This window comes from Cervus elaphus, chromosome 32 (assembly GCF_910594005.1).
Source record: "Cervus elaphus chromosome 32, mCerEla1.1, whole genome shotgun sequence".
In the NCBI taxonomy this organism is placed as follows: Eukaryota; Metazoa; Chordata; class Mammalia; order Artiodactyla; family Cervidae; genus Cervus; species Cervus elaphus.
The window spans coordinates 4947894-4969062 of NC_057846.1; positions in this window are offsets into that span (position 1 = coordinate 4947894).

Below are 21169 nucleotides of genomic sequence, written 5' to 3' on the forward strand. Positions count from 1 at the left end.
TGGGATGCCTCTCCAGCTGAGGCGGGAGACCATGGGTCCCTTTCCACGTGCCACAGGAATCCTGGGACTCCTATCAAATTTCATGAGGAGTCAGGCATCGTCTCCTTTGGAGGCACTGATCTCCGCGTACCTCTGGAGTTTTCAAAGGATGTGAGGCCTCCGGTCGCGATGAGGTGGGGAACTAGGTCTTTCTCTGTGGTCTCCACAGGGGATTCAGACATCCTTTCGTCTTGGGAGATGCAAGACGAGCCTGCATTCAAGTCACTGCAGGGATATCCGGCCTTATTTCGAGTCAGGGAATCGCAATGTCCATTCCACTTGAGGCCGCAAACTCAGGGTCACTCTCACATACCTAGAGCTGCGAGAAGCCTCCTCTTGAGGTGCTTGTGGTAAGGTTGTATTCCTCTGGAGTCGAAGCCAGGGACTAACCTCTCATCTCGAGTTGATTTTTGCTCCACGGAGCTCTTTCGTGTTGCTACAGTCACCTCAGGATTCCTCTAGCCTTGAAACAGTGTTCTTGTGGTTTCTCTGGAGTGCCATCAAGGAAATCAAGACTCCTTTCATGTGTGATGTGCAACACGGAATTGCTCTGCACGCAGTGCAGGGGAATCGGGCCTCATCTCGCGGCGAGGGGGAAGTCTCATGGTTTTTCTCGATTTGCGGCGGGAAACTGGGGTATATTCTCGAGTTACGACGGGAATGGCCCTTCCAACCACGTGTGTGTTCAGCGACGTCAGGACTCCTGCCTAGTTGCGAGGGACATCTCGGGATTTTCCTCGAGGCTTGGCAGGGCAATTGGGACCCTTCTCCAGCTGAGGCGGGAGACCAAGGGTCCCTTTCCCCGTGCCACAGGAATCCTGGGACTCCTATCAAGTTTCACGAGGAGTCAGGCATCGTCTCCTTTGGAGGCACTGATCTCCGCGTACCTCTGGAGTTTTCAAAGGATGTGAGGCCTCCGGTCGCGATGAGGTGGGGAACTAGGTCTTTCTCTGTTGTCTCCACAGGGGATTCAGACAGCCTTTCGTTTTGGGATATGCAAGACGAGCCTGCATTTAAGTCAGTGCAGGGATATCCGGCCTTATTTCGAGTCAGGGCATTGCAATGTCTATTACACTTGAGCCCGCAAACTCAGGGTCCCTCACATACATAGAGCTGCGAGAAGCCTCCTCTTGAGGTGCTTATGGTAAGGTTATTATCCTCTGGAGTCGAAGCCAGGGACTAACCTCTCATCTCGAGTTGATTTTTGGTCCACGGAGCTCTTTCGTGTTGCTACATTGACCTCAGGATCGCTCTATCCTTAAAACAGTGTTCTTGGGGATTCTCTGGAGTGCCATCAAGGAAATCAAGACTCCTTTCACGTGTGATGTGCAACACGGAATTGCTCTGCACGCAGTGCAGGGGAATCGGGCCTCATCTCGCGGCGAGGGGGAAGTCTCATGGTTTTTCTCGAGTTGCGGCGGGAACCTGGGGTATATTCTCGAGTTAAGACGGGGATGCCCCTTCCACCCACGTGTTTGTTCAGCGACGTCAGGACTCCTGCCTAGTTGCGAGGGACAACTCGGGATTCTCCTCGAGGCTTGGCAGGGCAATTGGGACGCCTCTCCATCTAAGGCGGGAGACCAAGTGTTCCTTTCCACGTGCCACAGGAATCCTGGGACTCCTACGAAGATTCACGAGGAGTCAGGCATCGTGTCCTTTGGAGGCACTGATCTCCACGTACCTCTGGAGTTTTCAAAGGATTTGAGGCCTCCGGTCGCGATGAGGTGGGGAACTAGGCTTTTCTCTGTGGTCTCCACAGGGGATTCAGACATCCTTTCGTCTTGGGAGATGCAAGACGAGCCTGCATTCAAGTCACTGCAGGGATATCCGGCCTTATTTCGAGTCAGGGTATCGCAGTGTCGATTCCACTTGAGGCCGCAAACTCAGGGTCCCTCTCACATACCTAGAGCTGAGAGAAGCCTCCTCTTGAGGTGCTTGTGGTAAGGTTGTATTCCTCTGGAGTCGAAGCCAGGGACTAACCTCTCATCTCGAGTTGATTTTTGGTCCACGGAGCTCTTTCGTGTTGCTACAGTGACCTCAGGATCGCTCTAGCCTTAAAACAGTGTTCTTGGGGTTTCTCTGGAGTGCCATCAAGGAAATCAAGACTCCTTTAATGTGTGATGTGCAACACGGAATTGCTCTGCACGCAGTGCAGGGTAATCGGGCCTCATCTCGCGGCGAGGGGGAAGTCTCATGGTTTTTCTCGAGTTGCGGCGGGAACCTGGGGTATATTCTCGAGTTACAACCGGGATGGCCCTTCCAGCCACGTGTTTGTTCAGCGACGTCAGGACTCCTGCCTAGTTGCGAGGGAAAACTCGGGATTCTCCTCGAGGCTTGGCAGGGCAATTGGGACGCCTCACCAGCTGAGGCGGAAAACCAAGCGTCCCTTTCCTCGTGCCACAGGAATCCTGGGACTCCTATGAAGTTTCACGAGGAGTCAGGCATCGTGTCCTTTGGAGGCACTGATCTCCGCGTACCTCTGGAATTTCAAAGGATGTGAGGCCTCCGGTCGCGATGAGGTGGGGAACTAGGTCTTTCTCTGTTGTCTCCACAGGGGATGCAGACATCCTTTCCTCCTGGGAGATGCAAGACGAGCCTGCATTCAAGTCACTGCAGGGATATCCGGCCTTATTTCGAGTCAGGGCATCGCAATGTCCATTCCACTTGAGGCCGCAAACTCAGGGTCCCTCTCACATACCTAGAGCTGAGAGAAGCCTCCTCTTGAGGTGCTTGTGGTAAGGTGGTATTCCTCTGGAGTCGAAGCCAGGGACTAACCTCTCATCTCGAGTTGATTTTTGGTCCACGGAGCTCTTTCGTGTTGCTACAGTGACCTCAGGATCGCTCTAGCCTTGAAACAGTGTTCTTGGGGTTTCTCTGGAGTGCCATCAAGGAAATCAAGGCTCCTTTCATGTGTGATGTGCAACACGGAATTGCTCTGCACGCAGTGCAGGGGAATCGGGCCTCATCTCGCGGCGAGGGGGAAGTCTCATGGTTTTTCTCGAGATGCGGCGGGAACCTGGGGTATATTCTCGAGTTACGACGGGGATGGTCCTTCCACCCACGTGTTTGTTCAGCGACGTCAGGACCCCTGCCTAGTTGCGAGGGACAACTCGGGATTCTCCTCGAGGCTTGGCAGGGCAATTGGGACCCCTCTCCAGGTGAGGCGGTAGGCCAAGGGTCCCTTTCCACATGCCACAGGAATCCTGGGACTCCTATCAAGTTTCACGAGGAGTCAGGCATCGTCTCCTTTGGAGGCACTGATCTCCGCGTACCTCTGGAGTTTTCAAAGGATGTGAGGCCTCCGGTCGCCATGAGGGGGGAACTAGGCTTTTCTCTGTGGTCTCCACAGGGGATTCAGACATCCTTTCATCTTGGGAGATGCAAGACGAGCCTGCATTCAAGTCACTGCAGGGATATCCGGCCTTATTTCGCGTAAGGGCATCGCAGTGTCCATTCCACTTGAGGCCGCAAAATCAGGGTCCCTCTCACATACCTAGAGCTGAGAGAAGCTTCCTCTTGAGGTGCTTGTGGTAAGGTGGTATTCCTCTGGAGTCGAAGCCAGGGACTAACCTCTCATCTCGAATTGAATTTTGGGCCACGGAGCTCTTTCGTGTTGCTACAGTGACCTCAGGATCCCTCTAGCCTTGAAACAGTGTTCTTGGGGTTTCTCTGGAGTGCCATCAAGGAAATCAAGGCTCCTTTCATGTGTGATGTGCAACACGGAATTGCTATGCACGCAGTGCAGGGGAATCGCGCCTCATCTCGCGGCGAGGGGGAAGTCTCATGGTTTCTCTCGAGTTGCGGCGGGAACCTGGGGTATATTCTCGAGTTACGACGGGGATGGCCCTTCCACACACGTGTTTGTTCAGCGACGTCAGGACTCCTTCCTAGTTGCGAGGGACAACTCGGGATTCTCCTCGAGGCTTGGCAGGGCAATTGGGACGCTTCTCCAGCTGAGGCGGGAGACCAAGGGTCTCTTTCCACGTGCCACAGGAATCCTGGGACTCCTATCAAGTTTCACGAGGAGTCAGGCATCGTCTCCTTTGGAGGCACTGATCTCCGCGTACCTCTGGAATTTTCAAAGGATGTGAGGCCTCCGGTCGCGATGAGGTGGGGAACTAGGTCTTTCTCTGCGGTCTCCACAGGGGATTCAGACATCCTTTCGTCTTGGGAGATGCAAGACGAGCCTGCATTCAAGTCACTGCAGGGATATCCGGCCTTATTTCGAGCCAGGGCATCGGGGTGTCCATTCCACTTGAGGCCGCAAACTCAGGGTCCCTCTCACATAGCTAGAGCTGAGAGAAGCCTCCTCTTGAGGTGCTTGTGGTAAGGTTGTATTCCTCTGGAGTCGAAGCCAGGGACTAACCTCTCATCTCGAGTTGATTTTTGGTCCACGGAGCTCTTTCGTGTTGCTACAGTGACCTCAGGATCGCTCTAGCCTTGAAAGAGTGTTCTTCGGGTTTCTCTGGAGTGCCATCAAGGAAATCAAGACTCCTTTCATGTGTGATGTGCAACACGGAATTGCTCTGCACGCAGTGCAGGGGAATCGGGCCTCATCTCCCGGCGAGTGTGAAGTCCCATGGTTTTTCTCGAGTTGCGGCGGGAACCTGGGGTATATTCTCGAGTTACAACGGGAATGGCCCTTCCAGCCACGTGTGTGTTCAGCGACGTCAGGATTCCTGCCTAGTTGCGAGGGACAACTCGGGATTCTCCTCGAGGCTTGGCAGGGCAATTGGGACGCCTCTCCAGCTGAGGCGGGAGACCAAGGATCCCTTTCCACGTGCCACAGGAATCCTGGGACTCCTATCAAGGTTCACGAGGAGTCAGGCATCGTCTCCTTTGGAGGCACTGATCTCCACGTACCTCTGGAGTTTTCAAAGGATGTGAGGCCTCCGGTCGCCATGAGGTGGGGAACTAGGTCTTTCTCTGTGGTCTCGACAGGGGATTCAGACATCCTTTCGTCTTGGGAGATGCAAGACGAGCCTGCATTCAAGTCACTGCAGGGATATCCGGCCTTATTACGAGTCAGGGCATCGCAATGTCCATTCCACTTGAGGCCGCAAACTCAGGGTCCCTCTCACATAGCTAGAGCGGAGAGAAGCCTCCTCTTGAGGTGCTTGTGGTAAGGTTGTATTCCTCTGGAGTCGAAGCCAGGGACTAACCTCTCATCTCGAGTTGATTTTTGGTCCACGGAGCACTTTCGTGTTGCTACAGTGACCTCAGGATCCCTCTAGCCTTGAAACAGTGTTCTTGGGGTTTCTCTGGAGTGCCATCAAGGAAATCAAGACTCCTTTCATGTGTGATGTGCAACACGGAATTGCTCTGCACGCAGTGCAGGGGAATCGGGCCTCATCTCGCGGCGAGGGGGAAGTCTCATGGTTTTTCTCGAGTTGCGTCGGGAACCTGGGGTATATTCTCGAGTTACGACGGGGAAGGCCCTTCCAGCCACGTGTTTGTTCAGCGACGTCAGGACTCCTGCCTAGTTGCGAGGGACAAATCGGGGTTCTCCTCGAGGCTTGGCAGGGCAATTGGGACGCCTCTCCAGCTGAGGCGGGAGACAAAGGGTCCCTTTCCACGTGCCACAGGAATCCTGGGACTCCTATCAAGTTTCACGAGGAGTCAGGCATCGTCTCCTTTGGAGGCACTGATCTCCACGTACCTCTGGAGTTTTCAAAGGATGTGAGGCCTCCGGTCGCGATGAGGTTGGGAACTAGGCTTTTCTCTGTGGTCTCCACAGGGGATTCAGACATCCTTTCGTCTTGGGAGATGCAAGACGAGCATGCATTCAAGTCACTGCAGGGATATCCGGCCTTATTTCGAGTCAGGGCATCGCAATGTCCATTCCACTTGAGGCCGCAAACTCAGGGTCCCTCTCACATAGCTAGAGCTGAGAGAAGCCTCCTCTTGAGGTGCTTGTGGTAAGGTTGTATTCCTCTGGAGTCGAAGCCAGGGACTAACCTCTCATCTCGAGTTGATTTTTGGTCCACGGAGCTCTTTCGTGTTGCTACAGTGACCTCAGGATCCCTCTAGCCTTGAAACAGTGTTCTTGGGGTTTCTCTGGAGTGCCATCAAGGAAATCAAGACTCCTTTAATGTGTGATGTGCAACACGGAATTGCTCTGCACGCAGTGCAGGGGAATCGGGCTTCATTTTGCAGCGAGGGGGAAGTCTCATGGTTTTTCTCGAGTTGCGGCGGGAACCTGGGGCATATTCTCGAGTTACGACGGGGATGGCCCTTCCACCCACGTTTTTGTTCAGCGACGTCAGAACGCCTGCCTAGTTGTAGGGAAAACTCGGGATTCTCCTCGAGGCTTGGCAGGGCAATTGGGACGCCTCTCCAGCTGAGGCGGGAGACCAAGGGTCCCTTTCCACGTGCCACAGGAATCCTGGGACTCCTATCAAGTTTCACGAGGAGTCAGGCATTTTCTCCTTGGGAGGCACTGATATCTACATACCTCTGGAGTTTTCAAAGGATGTGAGGCCCCCTGTCACGATTAGGTTGGGAACTAGGTCTTTCTCTGTGGTCTCCACAGGGGATTCAGACATCCTTTCGTCTTGGGAGATGCAAGACGAGCCTGCATTCAAGTCACTGCAGGGATATCCGGCCTTATTTCGCGTCAGGGCATCGCGGTGTCCATTCCACTTGAGGCCGCAAACTCAGGGTCCCACTCACATACCTAGAGCTGAGAGAAGCCTCCTCTTGAGGTGCTTGTGGTAAGGTGGTATTCCTCTGGAGTCGAAGTCAAGGACTAACCTCTCATCTCGAGTTGATTTTTGGTCCACGGAGCTCTTTCGTGTTGCTACAGTGACCTCAGGATCGCTCTAGCCTTGAAACAGTGTTCTTGGGGTTTCTCTGGAGTGCCATCAAGGAAATCAAGGCTCTTTTCATGTGTGATGTGCAACACGGTATTGCTCTGCACGCAGTCACGGGAATCGGGCCTCATCTCGCGGCGAAGGGGAAGTCTCATGGTTTTTCTCGAGTTGCGGCGGAAACCTGGTGTATATTCTCGTGTTACGACGGGGATGGCCCTTCCACACACGTGCTTGTTCAGCGACGTCAGGAATCCTGCCTAGTTGCGAGGGACATCTCAGGATTGTCCTCGAGGCTTGGCAGGGCAATTGGGACCCTTCTCCAGCTGAGGCGGGAGACCAAGGGTCCCTTTCCACGTGCCACAAGAATCCTGGGACTCCTATGAAGTTTCACGAGGAGTCAGGCATCGTGTCCTTTGGAGGCACTGATCTCCGCGTACCTCTGGAGTTTCAAAGGATGTGAGGCCTCCGGTCGCGATGAGGTGGGGAACTAGGTCTTTCTCTGTGGTCTCCACAGGGGATGCAGACATCCTTTCGTCTTGGGAGATGCAAGACGAGCCTGCATTCAAGTCACTGCAGGGATATCTGGCCTTATTTCGAGTCAGGGCATCGCGGTGTCCATTCCACTTGAGGCCGCAAACTCAGGGTCCCTCTCACATACCTAGAGCTGAGAGAAGCCTCCTCTTGAGGTGCTTGTGGTAAGGTGGTATTCCTCTGGAGTCGAAGCCAGGGACTAACCTCTCATCTCGAGTTGATTTTTGGTCCACGGAGCTCTTTCGTGTGGCTACAGTGACCTCAGGATCCCTCTAGCCTTGAAACAGTGTTCTTGCGGTTTCTCTGGAGTGCCATCAAGGAAATCAAGGCTCCTTTCATGTGTGATGTGCAACCCGGAATTGCTCTGCACGCAGTGCAGGGGAATCAGGCCTCATCTCGCGGCGAGGGGGAAGTCTCATGGTTTTTCTCGAGTTGCGGCGGGAACCTGGGGTATATTCTCGAGTTACGACGGGGATGGCCCTTCCAGCCACGTGTGTGTTCAGCGACGTCAGGACTCCTGCCTAGTTGCGAGGGACAACTCGGGATTCTCCTCGAGGCTTGGCCGGGCAGTTGGGACGCCTCTCCAGCTGAGGGGGGAGGCCAAGGGTCCCTTTCCACGTGCCACAGGAATCCTGGGACTCCTATCAAGATTCACGAGGAGTCAGGCATCGTCTCCTTTGGAGGCACTGATCTCCGCGTACCTCTGGAGTTTTCAAAGGATGTGAGGCCTCCGGTCGCCATGAGGGGGGAACTAGGTCTTTCTCTGTGCTCTCCACAGGGGATGCAGACATCCTTTCGTCTTGGGAGATGCAAGACAAGCCTGCATTCAAGTCACTGCAGGGATATCCGGCCTTATTTCGCGTCAGGGCATCGCAGTGTCGATTCCACTTGAGGCCGCAAAATCAGGGTCCCTCTCACATACCTCGAGCTGAGAGATGGCCCCTCTTGAGGTGCTTGTGGTAAGGTGGTATTCCTCTGGAGTAGAAGCCAGGGACTAACCCCTCATCTCGAGTTGATTTTTGTCCACGGAGCACTTTCGTGTTGCTACAGTGACCTCAGGATCCCTCTAGCCTTGAAACAGTGTTCTTGGGGTTTCTCTGGAGTGCCATCAAGGAAATCAAGGCTCCTTTCACGTGTGATGTGCAACACGGAATTGCTCTGCACACAGTGCAGGGGAATCGGGCCTCATCTCGCGGCGAGGGGGAAGTCTCATGGTTTTTCTCGAGTTGCGGCGGGAACCTTGGGTATATTCTCGAGTTACGACGGGGATGGCCCTTCCACACACGTGTTTGTTCAGCGACGTCAGGACTCCTGCCTAGTTGTGAGGGAAATTCGGGATTCTCCTCGAGGCTTGGCAGGGCAATTGGGACGCCTCTCCAGATGCCTCGGGAGACCAAGGGTCCCTTTCCATGTGCCTCAGAAATCCTGGGACTCCTATCAAGTTTCACAAGGAGTCAGGCATCGTCTCCTTTGGAGGCACTGATCTCCGCGTACCTCTGGAGTTTTCAAAGGATGTGAGGCCTCCGGTCACGATGAGGTGGGGAACTAGGTCTTTCTCTGTGGTCTCCACCGGGGATTCAGACATCCTTTCGTCTTGGGAGATGCAAGACGAGCCTGCATTCAAGTCACTGCAGCGATATCCGGCCTTACTTCGAGTCAGGGCATCGCAGTGTCCATTCCACTTGAGGCCGCAAACTCAGGGTCCCTCTCACATACCTAGAGCTGAGAGAAGCCTCCTCTTGAGGTGCTTGTGGTAAGGTGGTATTCCTCTGCAGTCGAAGCCAGGGACTAACCTCTCATCTCGAGTTGATTTTTGGTCCACAGAGCTCTTTCGTGTTGCTACAGTGACCTCAGGATCGCTCTAGCCTTGAAACAGTGTTCTTGGGGTTTCTCTGGAGTGCCATCAAGGAAATCAAGGCTCCTTTCATGTGTGATGTGCAAGACGGAATTGCTCTGCACGCAGTGCAGGGGAATCGGGCCTAATCTCGCGGCGAGGGGGAAGTCTCATGGTTTTTCTCGAGTTGCGGCGGGAACCTGGGGTATATTCTCGAGTTACGACGGGGATGGCCCTTCCACCCACGTGTTTGTTCAGTGACGTCAGGACTCCTGCCTAGTTGCGAGGGACAACTCGGGATTCTCCTCGAGGCTTGGCAGGGCAATTGGGACGCCTCTCCACCTGAGGCGGGAGACCAAGGGTCCCTTTCCACGTGCCACAGGAATCGTGGGACTCCTATCAAGTTTCACGAGGAGTCAGACATCGTCTCCTTTGGAGGCACTGATCTCCACGTACCTCTGGAGTTTTCAAAGGATGTGAGGCCTCCGGTCGCGATGAGATGGGGAACTAGGCTTTTCTCTGTGGTCTCCACAGGGGATTCAGACATCCTTTCGTCTTGGGAGATGCAAGACGAGCCTGCATTTAAGTCACTGCAGGGATATCCGGCCTTATTTTGCGTCAGGGCATCGCAGTGTCCATTCCACTTGAGGCCGCAAAATCAGGGTCCCTCTCACATACCTAGACCTGAGAGAAGCTTCCTCTTGAGGTGCTTGTGGTAAGGTGGTATTCCTCTGGAGTCGAAGCCAGGGACTAACCTCCCATCTCGAGTTGATTTTTGGGCCACGGAGCTCTTTCGTGTTGCTACATTGACCTCAGGATGCCTCTAGCCTTGAAACAGTGTTCTTGGGGTTTCTCTGGAGTGCCATCAAGGAAATCAAGGCTCCTTTCATGTGTGATGTGCAACACGGAATTGCTCTGAACGCAGTGCAGGGGAATCGCGCCTCATCTCGCGGCGAGAGGGAAGTCTCATTGTTTTTCTCGAGTTGCCGCGGGAACCTGGGGTATATTCTCGAGTTACGACGGGGATGGCCCTTCCACCCACGTGTTTGTTCAGCAACGACAGGACTCCTGCCTAGTTGCGAGGGACAACTCGGGATTCTCCTCGAGGCTTGGCAGGGCAATTGGGACGCCTCTCCAACTGAGGCGGGAGACCAAGGCTCCCTTTCCACGTGCCACAGGAATCCTGGGACTCCTATCAAGTTTCACGAAGAGTCAGGCATCATCTCCTTTGGAGGCACTGATCTCCGCGTACCTCTGGAGTTTTCAAAGGATGTGAGGCCTCCGGTCGCCATGAGGTGGGGAACTAGGTTTTTCTCTGTGGTCTCCACATGGGATTCAGACATCCTTTCGTCTTGGGAGATGCAAGACGAGCCTGCATTCAAGTCACTGCAGGGATATCCGGCCTTATTTCGAGTCAGGGCATCGCAATGTCCATTCCACTTGAGGCCGCAAACTCAGGGTCCCTCTCACATACCTAGAGCTGAGAGAAGCCTCCTCTTGAGGTGCTTGTGGTAAGGTGGTATTCCTCTGGAGTCGAAGCCAGGGACTAACCTCTCATCTCGAGTTGATTTTTGGTCCACGGAGCTCTTTCCTGTTGCTACAGTGACCTCAGGATCGCTCTAGCCTTGAAACAGTGTTCTTGGGGTTTCTCTGGAGTGCCATCAAGGAAATCAAGACTCCTTTCATGTGTGATGTGCAACACGGAATTGCTCTGCACGCAGTGCAGGGGAATCGGGCCTCATCTAGCAGCGAGGGGGAAGTCTCATGGTTTTTCTCGAGTTGCGGCGGGAACCTGGGGTATATTCTCGAGTTACGACGGGGATGGCCCTTCCACCCACGTGTTTGTTCAGCGACGTCAGGACTCCTGCATAGTTGCGAGGGACAACTCGGGATTCTCCTCGAGGCTTGGTAGAGCAATTGGGACGCCTCTCCAGCTGAGGCGGGAGACCAAGGGTCCCTTTCCACGTGCCACAGGAATCCTGGGACTCCTATCAAGTTTCACGAGGAGTCAGGCATCGTCTCCTTTGGAGGCACTGATCTCCACGTACCTCTCGAGTTTTCAAAGGATGTGAGGCCTCCGGTCGCGATGAGGTGGGGAACTAGGCTTTTCTCTGTGGTCTCCACAGGGGATTCAGACATCCTTTCGTCTTGGGAGATGCAAGACGAGCCTGCATTCAAGTCACTGCAGAGATATCCGGCCTTATTTCGAGTCAGGGCATCGCAGTGTCGATTCCACTTGAGGCCGCAAACTCAGGGTCCCTCTCACATACCTAGAGCTGAGAGAAGCCTCCTCTTGAGGTGCTTGTGGTAAGGTTGTATTCCTCTGGAGTCGAAGCCAGGGACTAACCTCTCATCTCGAGTTGATTTTTGGTCCACGGAGCTCTTTCGTGTTGCTACAGTGACCTCAGGATCGCTCTAGCCTTGAAACAGTGTTCTTGGGGTTTCTCTGGAGTGCCATCAAGGAAATCAAGACTCCTTTCATGTGTGATGTGCAACACGGAATTACTCTGCACGCAGTGCAGGGGAATCGGGCCTCATCTCGCGGCGAGGGGGAAGTCTCATGGTTTTTCTCGAGTTGCGGCGGGAAACTGGGGTATATTCTCGAGTTACGAAGGGGATGGCCCTTCCACCCACGTGTTTGTTCTGCAACGTCAGGACTCCTGCCTATTTGCGAGGGACAACTCGGGATTCTCCTCGAGGCTTGGCAGGGCAATTGGGACACCTCTCCAGCTGAGGCGGGAGACCAAGGGTCCCTTTCCACGTGCCACAGGAATCCTGGGACTCCTATCAAGTTTCACGAGGAGTCAGGCATCGTCTCCTTTGGAGGCACTGATCTCCACGTACCTCTGGAGTTTTCAAAGGATGTGAGGCCTCCTGTCGCGATGAGGTGGGGAACTAGGCTTTTCTCTGTGGTCTCCACAGGGGATTCAGACATCCTTTCGTCTTGGGAGATGCAAGACGAGCCTGCATTCAAGTCACTGCAAGGATATCCGGCCTTATTTCGAGTCAGGGCATCGCAGTGTCGATTCCACTTGAGGCCGCAAACTCAGGGTCCCTCTCACATAGCTAGAGCTGAGAGAAGCCTCCTCTTGAGGTGCTTGTGGTAAGGTTGTATTCCTCTGGAGTCGAAGCCAGGGACTAACCTCTCATCTCGAGTTGATTTTTGGTCCACGGAGCTCTTTCGTGTTGCTACAGTGACCTCAGGATCGCTCTAGCCTTGAAACAGTGTTCTTGGGGTTTCTCTGGAGTGCCATCAAGGAAATCAAGACTCCTTTCATGTGTGATGTGCAACACGGAATTGCTCTGCGTGCAGTGCAGGGGAATCGGACCTCATCTCCCGGCGAGTGTGAAGTCTCATGGTTTTTCTCAAGTTGCGGCGGGAACCTGGGGTATATTCTCGAGTTACAACGGGAATGGCCCTTCCAGCCACGTGTTTGTTCAGCGACGTCAGACTCCTTCCTAGTTGCGAGGGACAACTCGGGATTCTCCTCGAGGTTTGGCAGGGCAATTGGGACGCCTCTCCAGCTGAGGCGGGAGACCATGGGTCCCTTTCCACGTGCCACAGGAATCCTGGGACTCCTATCAAATTTCACGAGGAGTCAGGCATCGTCTCCTTTGGAGACACTGATCTCCGCGTACCTCTGGAGTTTTCAAAGGATGTGAGGCCTCCGGTCGCGATGAGGTGGGGAACTAGGTCTTTCTCTGTGGTCTCCACCGGGGATTCAGACATCCTTTCGTCTTGGGAGACGCAAGACGAGCCTGCATTCAAGTCACTGCAGGGATATCCGGCCTTATTTCGAGTCAGGGCATCGCAATGTCCATTCCACTTGAGGCCGCAAACTCAGGGTCACTCTCACATACCTAGAGCTGCGAGAAGCCTCCTCTTGAGGTGCTTGTGGTAAGGTTGTATTCCTCTGGAGTCGAAGCCAGGGACTAACCTCTCATCTCGAGTTGATTTTTGCTCCACGGAGCTCTTTCGTGTTGCTACAGTGACCTCAGGATCGCTCTAGCCTTGAAACAGTGTTCTTGGGGTTTCTCTGGAGTGCCACCAAGGAAATCAAGACTCCTTTCATGTGTGATGTGCAACACGGAATTGCTCTGCACGCAGTGCAGGGGAATCGGGCCTCATCTCGCGGCAAGGGGGAAGTCTCATGGTTTTTCTCGAGTTGCGGCGGGAAACTGGGGTATATTCTCGAGTTACGACGGGGATGGCCCTTCCAGCCACGTGTGTGTTCAGCGACGTCAGGACTCCTGCCTAGTTGCGAGGGACATCTCGGGATTTTCCTCGAGGCTTGGCAGGGCAATTGGGACGCCTCTCCAGCTGAGGCGGGAGACCAAGGGTCCGTTTCCCCGTGCCACAGGAATCCTGGGATTCCTATCAAGTTTCACGAGGAGTCAGGCATCGTCTCCTTTGGAGGCACTGATCTCCGCGTACCTCTGGAGTTTTCAAAGGATGTGAGGCCTCCGGTCGCGATGAGGTGGGGAACTAGGTCTTTCTCTGTTGTCTCCACAGGGGATTCAGACAGCCTTTCGTTTTGGGATATGCAAGACGAGCCTGCATTTAAGTCAGTGCAGGGATATCCGGCCTTATTTCGAGTCAGGGCATTGCAATGTCTATTCCACTTGAGCCCGCAAACTCAGGGTCCCTCACATACATAGAGCTGCGAGAAGCCTCCTCTTGAGGTGCTTGTGGTAAGGTTGTATTCCTCTGGAGTCGAAGCCAGGGACTAACCTCTCATCTCGAGTTGATTTTTGGTCCACGGAGCTCTTTCGTGTTGCTACATTGACCTCAGGATCGCTCTAGCCTTAAAACAGTGTTCTTGGGGATTCTCTGGAGTGCCATCAAGGAAATCAAGACTCCTTTCACGTGTGATGTGCAACACGGAATTGCTCTGCACGCAGTGCAGGGGAATCGGGCCTCATCTCGCGGCGAGGGGGAAGTCTCATGGTTTTTCTCGAGTAGCGGCGGGAACCTGGGGTGTATTCTCGAGTTAAGACGGGGATGCCCCTTCCACCCACGTGTTTGTTCAGCGACGTCAGGACTCCTGCCTAGTTGCGAGGGACAACTCGGGATTCTCCTCGAGGCTTGGCAGGGCAATTGGGACGCCTCTCCATCTGAGGCGGGAGACCAAGTGTCCCTTTCCACGTGCCACAGGAATCCTGGGACTCCTATGAAGATTCACGAGGAGTCAGGCATCGTGTCCTTTGGAGGCACTGATCTCCACGTACCTCTGGAGTTTTCAAAGGATTTGAGGCCTCCGGTCACGATGAGGTGGGGAACTAGGCTTTTCTCTGTGGTCTCCACAGGGGATTCAGACATCCTTTCGTCTTGGGAGATGCAAGACGAGCCTGCATTCAAGTCACTGCAGGGATATCCGGCCTTATTTCGAGTCAGGGCATCGCAGTGTCGATTCCACTTGAGGCCGCAAACTCAGGGTCCCTCTCACATAGCTAGAGCTGAGAGAAGCCTCCTCTTGAGGTGCTTGTGGTAAGGTTGTATTCCTCTGGAGTCGAAGTCAGGGACTAACCTCTCATCTCGAGTTGATTTTTGGTCCACGGAGCTCTTTCGTGTTGCTACAGTGACCTCAGGATCGCTCTAGCCTTGAAACAGTGTTCTTGGGGTTTCTCTGGAGTGCCATCAAGGAAATCAAGACTCCTTTCATGTGTGATGTGCAACACGGAATTGCTCTGCGTGCAGTGCAGGGGAATCGGACCTCATCTCCCGGCGAGTGTGAAGTCTCATGGTTTTTCTCAAGTTGCGGCGGGAACCTGGGGTATATTCTCGAGTTACAACGGGAATGGCCCTTCCAGCCACGTGTTTGTTCAGCGACGTCAGGACTCCTTCCTAGTTGCGAGGGACAACTCGGGATTCTCCTCGAGGTGTGGCAGGGCAATTGGGACGCCTCTCCAGCTGAGGCGGGAGACCATGGGTCCCTTTCCACGTGCCACAGGAATCCTGGGACTCCTATCAAATTTCACGAGGAGTCAGGCATCGTCTCCTTTGGAGACACTGTTCTCCGCGTACCTCTGGAGTTTTCAAAGGATGTGAGGCCTCCAGTCGCGATGAGGTGGGGAACTAGGTCTTTCTCTGTGGTCTCCACAGGGGATTCAGACATCCTTTCGTCTTGGGAGATGCAAGACGAGCCTGCATTCAAGTCACTGCAGGGATATCCGGCCTTATTTCGAGTCAGGGCATCGCAATGTCCATTCCACTTGAGGCCGCAAACTGAGGGTCACTCTCACATACCTAGAGCTGCGAGAAGCCTCCTCTTGAGGTGCTTGTGGTAAGGTTGTATTCCTCTGGAGTCGAAGCCAGGGACTAACCTCTCATCTCGAGTTGATTTTTGCTCCACGGAGCTCTTTCGTGTTGCTACAGTGACCTCAGGATCGCTCTAGCCTTGAAACAGTGTTCTTGGGGTTTCTCTGGAGTGCCATCAAGGAAATCAAGACTCCTTTCATGTGTGATGTGCAACACGGAATTGCTCTGCACGCAGTGCAGGGGAATCGGGCCTCATCTCGTGGCGAGGGGGAAGTCTCATGGTTTTTCTCGAGTTGCGGCGGGAAACTGGGGTATATTCTCGAGTTACGACGGGGATGGCCCTTCCAGCCACGTGTGTGTTCAGCGACGTCAGGACTCCTGCCTAGTTGCGAGGGACATCTCGGGATTTTCCTCGAGGCTTGGCAGGGCAATTGGCACCCTTCTCCAGCTGAGGCGGGAGACCAAGGGTCCCTTTCCCCGTGCCACAGGAATCCTGGGACTCCTATCAAGTTTCACGAGGAGTCAGGCATCGTCTCCTTTGGAGGCACTGATCTCCGCGTACCTCTGGAGTTTTCAAAGGATGTGAGGCCTCCGGTCGCGATGAGGTGGGGAACTAGGTCTTTCTCTGTTGTCTCCACAGGGGATTCAGACAGCCTTTCGTTTTGGGATATGCAAGACGAGCCTGCATTTAAGTCAGTGCAGGGATATCCGGCCTTATTTCGAGTCAGGGCATTGCAATGTCTATTCCACTTGAGCCCGCAAACTCAGGGTCGCTCACATACATAGAGCTGCGAGAAGCCTCCTCTTGAGGTGCTTGTGGTAAGGTTGTATTCCTCTGGAGTCGAAGCCAGGGACTAACCTCTCATCTCGAGTTGATTTTTGGTCCACGGAGCTCTTTCGTGTTGCTACATTGACCTCAGGATCGCTCTAGCCTTAAAACAGTGTTCTTGGGGATTCTCTGGAGTGCCATCAAGGAAATCAAGACTCCTTTCACGTGTGATGTGCAACACGGAATTGCTCTGCACGCAGTGCAGGGGAATCGGGCCTCATCTCGCGGCGAGGGGGAAGTCTCATGGTTTTTCTCGAGTAGCGGCGGGAACCTGGGGTATATTCTCGAGTTAAGACGGGGATGCCCCTTCCACCCACGTGTTTGTTCAGCGACGTCAGGACTCCTGCCTAGTTGCGAGGGACAACTCGGGATTCTCCTCGAGGCTTGGCAGGGCAATTGGGACGCCTCTCCATCTGAGGCGGGAGACCAAGTGTCCCTTTCCACGTGCCACAGGAATCCTGGGACTCCTATGAAGATTCACGAGGAGTCAGGCATCGTGTCCTTTGGAGGCACTGATCTCCACGTACCTCTGGAGTTTTCAAAGGATTTGAGGCCTCCGGTCGCGATGAGGTGGGGAACTAGGCTTTTCTCTGTGGTCTCCACAGGGGATTCAGAAATCCTTTCGTCTTGGGAGATGCAAGACGAGCCTGCATTCAAGTCACTGCAGGGATATCCGGCCTTATTTCGAGTCAGGGCATCGCAGTGTCGATTCCACTTGAGGCCGCAAACTCAGGGTCCCTCTCACATAGCTAGAGCTGAGAGAAGCCTCCTCTTGAGGTGCTTGTGGTAAGGTTGTATTCCTCTGGAGTCGAAGCCAGGGACTAACCTCTCATCTCGAGTTGATTTTTGGTCCACGGAGCTCTTTCGTGTTGCTACAGTGACCTCAGGATCGCTCTAGCCTTAAAACAGTGTTCTTGGGGTTTCTCTAGAGTGCCATCAAGGAAATCAAGACTCCTTTAATGTGTGATGTGCAACACGGAATTGCTCTGCACGCAGTGCAGGGTAATCGGGCCTCATCTCGCGGCGAGGGGGAAGTCTCATGGTTTTTCTCGAGTTGCGGCGGGAACCTGGGGTATATTCTCGAGTTACAACCGGGATGGCCCTTCCAGCCACGTGTTTGTTCAGCGACGTCAGGACTCCTGCCTAGTTGCGAGGGAAAACTCGAGATTCTCCTCGAGGCTTGGCAGGGCAATTGGGACGCTTCACCAGCTGAGGCGGAAAACCAAGCGTCCCTTTCCTCGTGCCACAGGAATCCTGGGACTCCTATGAAGTTTCACGAGGAGTCAGGCATCGTGTCCTTTGGAGGCACTGATCTCTGCGTACCTCTGGAATTTCAAAGGATGTGAGGCCTCCGGTCGCGATGAGGTGGGGAACTAGGTCTTTCTCTGTGGTCTCCACAGGGGATGCAGACATCCTTTCCTCTTGGGAGATGCAAGACGAGCCTGCATTCAAGTCACTGCAGGGATATCCGGCCTTATTTCGCGTCAGGGCATCGCGGTGTCCATTCCAGTTGAGGCCGCAAACTCAGGGTCCCTCTCACATACCTAGAGCTGAGAGAAGCCTCCTTTTGAGGTGCTTGTGGTAAGGTGGTATTCCTCTGGAGTCGAAGCCAGGGACTAACCTCTCATCTCGAGTTGATTTTTGGTCCACGGAGCTCTTTCGTGTTGCTACAGTGACCTCAGGATCGCTCTAGCCTTGAAACAGTGTTCTTGGGGTTTCTCTGGAGTGCCATCAAGGAAATCAAGGCTCCTTTCATGTGTGATTTGCAACACGGAATTGCTCTGCACGCAGTGCAGGGGAATCGGGCCTCATCTCGCGGCGAGGGGGAAGTCTCATGGTTTTTCTCGAGATGCGGCGGGAACCTGGGGTATATTCTCGAGTTACGACGGGGATGGTCCTTCCACCCACGTGTTTGTTCAGCGACGTCAGGACCCCTGCCTAGTTGCGAGGGACAACTCGGGATTCTCCTCGAGGCTTGGCAGGGCAATTGGGACCCCTCTCCAGGTGAGGCGGTAGGCTAAGGGTCCCTTTCCACATGCCACAGGAATCCTGGGACTCCTATCAAGTTTCACGAGGAGTCAGGCATCGTCTCCTTTGGAGGCACTGATCTCCGCGTACCTCTGGAGTTTTCAAAGGATGTGAGGCCTCCGGTCGCCATGAGGGGGGAACTAGGCTTTTCTCTGTGGTCTCCACAGGGGATTCAGACATCCTTTCATCTTGGGAGATGCAAGACGAGCCTGCATTCAAGTCACTGCAGGGATATCCGGCCTTATTTCGAGTCAGGGCATCGCAGTGTCCATTCCACTTGAGGCCGCAAAATCAGGGTCCCTCTCACATACCTAGAGCTGAGAGAAGCTTCCTCTTGAGGTGCTTGTGGTAAGGTGGTATTCCTCTGGAGTCGAAGCCAGGGACTAACCTCTCATCTCGAATTGATTTTTGGGCCACGGAGCTCTTTCGTGTTGCTACAGTGACCTCAGGATCCCTCTAGCCTTGAAACAGTGTTCTTGGGGTTTCTCTGGAGTGCCATCAAGGAAATCAAGGCTCCTTTCATGTGTGATGTGCAACACGGAATTGCTCTGCACGCAGTGCAGGGGAATCGCGCCTCATCTCGCGGCGAGGGGGAAGTCTCATGGTTTCTCTCGAGTTGCGGCGGGAACCTGGGGTATATTCTCGAGTTACGACGGAGATGGCCCTTCCACCCACGTGTTTGTTCAGCAACGTCAGGACTCCTGCCTAGTTGCGAGGGACAACTCGGGATTCTCCTCGAGGCTTGGCAGGGCAATTGGGACACCTCTCTAGCTGAGCCGGGAAACCAAGAGTACCTTTCCATGTGCCACAGGAGTCTTGGGACTCCTATCAAGTTTCACGAGGAGTCAGGCATCGTCTCCTTTGGAGGCACTGATCTCTGCATACCTCTGGAGTTTTCAAAGGATGTGAGGCCTCCGGTCGCGATGAGGTGGGGAACTAGGTCTTTCTCTGTGGTCTCCACAGGGGATTCAGACATCCTTTCGTCTTGGGAGATGCAAGACGAGCCTGCATTCAAGTCACTGCAGGGATATCCGGCCTTATTTCAAATCAGGGCATCGCGGTGTCCATTCCACTTGAGGCCACAAACTCAGGGTCCCTCTCACATACCTAGAGCTGAGAGAAGCCTCCTCTTGAGGTGCTTGTGGTAAGGTGGTATTCCTCTGGAGTCGAAGCCAGGGACTAACCTCTCAACTCGAGTTGATTTTTGGTCCACGGAGCTCTTTCGTGTTGCTACAGTGACCTCAGGATCCCTCTAGCCTTGAAACAGTGTTCTTGGGGTTTCTCTGGAGTGCCATCAAGGAAATCAAGGCTCCTTTCATGTGTGATGTGCAACACGGAATTGCTCTGCACGCAGTGCAGGGGAATCGGTCCTCATCTCGCGGCGAGGGGGAAGTCTCATGGTTTTTCTCGAGTTGCGGCGGGAACCTGGGGTATATTCTCGAGTTACGTCGGAGATGGCCCTTCCACCCACGTGTTTGTTCAGCGACGTCAGGACGCCTGCCTAGTTGTGAGGGACAACTCGGGATTCTCCTCGAGGCTTGGCAGGGCAATTGGGACGCCTCTCCAGCTGAGGCGGGAGAACAAGTGTCCCTTTCCACGTACCACAGGAATCCTGGGACTCCTATCAAGTTTCACGAGGAGTCAGGCATCGCCTCCTTTGGAGGCACTGATCTCTGCATACCTCTGGAGTTTTCAAAGGATGTGAGGCCCCCTGTCGCGATGAGGTGGGGAACTAGGTCTTTCTCTGTGGTCTCCACAGGGGATTCAGACATCCTTTCGTCTTGGGAGATGCAAGACGAGCCTGCATTCAAGTCACTGCAGGGATATCCGGCCTTATTTCGAGTCAGGGCATCGCGGTGTCCATTCCACTTGAGGCCTCAAACTCAGGGTCCCTCTCACATACCTAGAGCTGAGAGAAGCCTCCTCTTGAGGTGCTTGTGGTAAGGTGGTATTCCAATGGAATCGAAGCCAGGGACTAACCTCTCATCTCGAGTTGATTTTTGGTCCACGGAGCTCTTTCGTGTGGCTACAGTGACCTCAGGATCGCTCTAGCCTTGAAACAGTGTTCTTGGGGTTTCTCTGGAGTGCCATCAAGGAAATCAAGGCTCTATTCATGTGTCATGTGCAACACGGAATTGCTCTGCACGCAGTGCAAGGTAATCGGGCCTCATCTCGCGGCGAGGGGGAAGTCTCATGGTTTTTCTCGAGTTGCGGTGGAAACCTGGGGTATATTCTCGAGTTACGACGGGGATGGCCCTTCCAGCCACGTGTTTGTTCAGCGACGTCAGGACTCCTTCCTAGTTGCGAGGGACAACTCGGGATTCTCCTCGAGGCTTGGCAGGGCAATTGGGACGCTTCTCCAGCTGAGGCGGGAGACCAAGGGTCTCTTTCCACGTGCCACAGGAATCCTGGGACTCCTATCAAGTTTCACGGGGAGTCAGGCATCGTCTCCTTTGGAGGCACTGATCTCCGCGTACCTCTGGAGTTTTCAAAGGATGTGAGGCCTCCGGTCGCGATGAGGTGGGGAACTAGGTCTTTCTCTGTGGTCTCCACAGGGGATTCAGACATCCTTTCGTCTTGGGAGATGCAAGACGAGCCTGCATTCAAGTCACTGCAGGGATATCCGGCCTTATTTCGAGTCAGGGCATCGTGGTGTCCATTCCACTTGAGGCCGCAAACTCAGGGTCCCTCTCACATACCTAGAGCTGAGAGAAGCCTCCTCTTGAGGTGCTTGTGGTAAGGTTGTATTCCTCTGGAGTCGAAGCCAGGGACTAACCTCTCATCTCGAGTTGATTTTTGGTCCACGGAGCTCTTTCGTGTTGCTACAGTGACCTCAG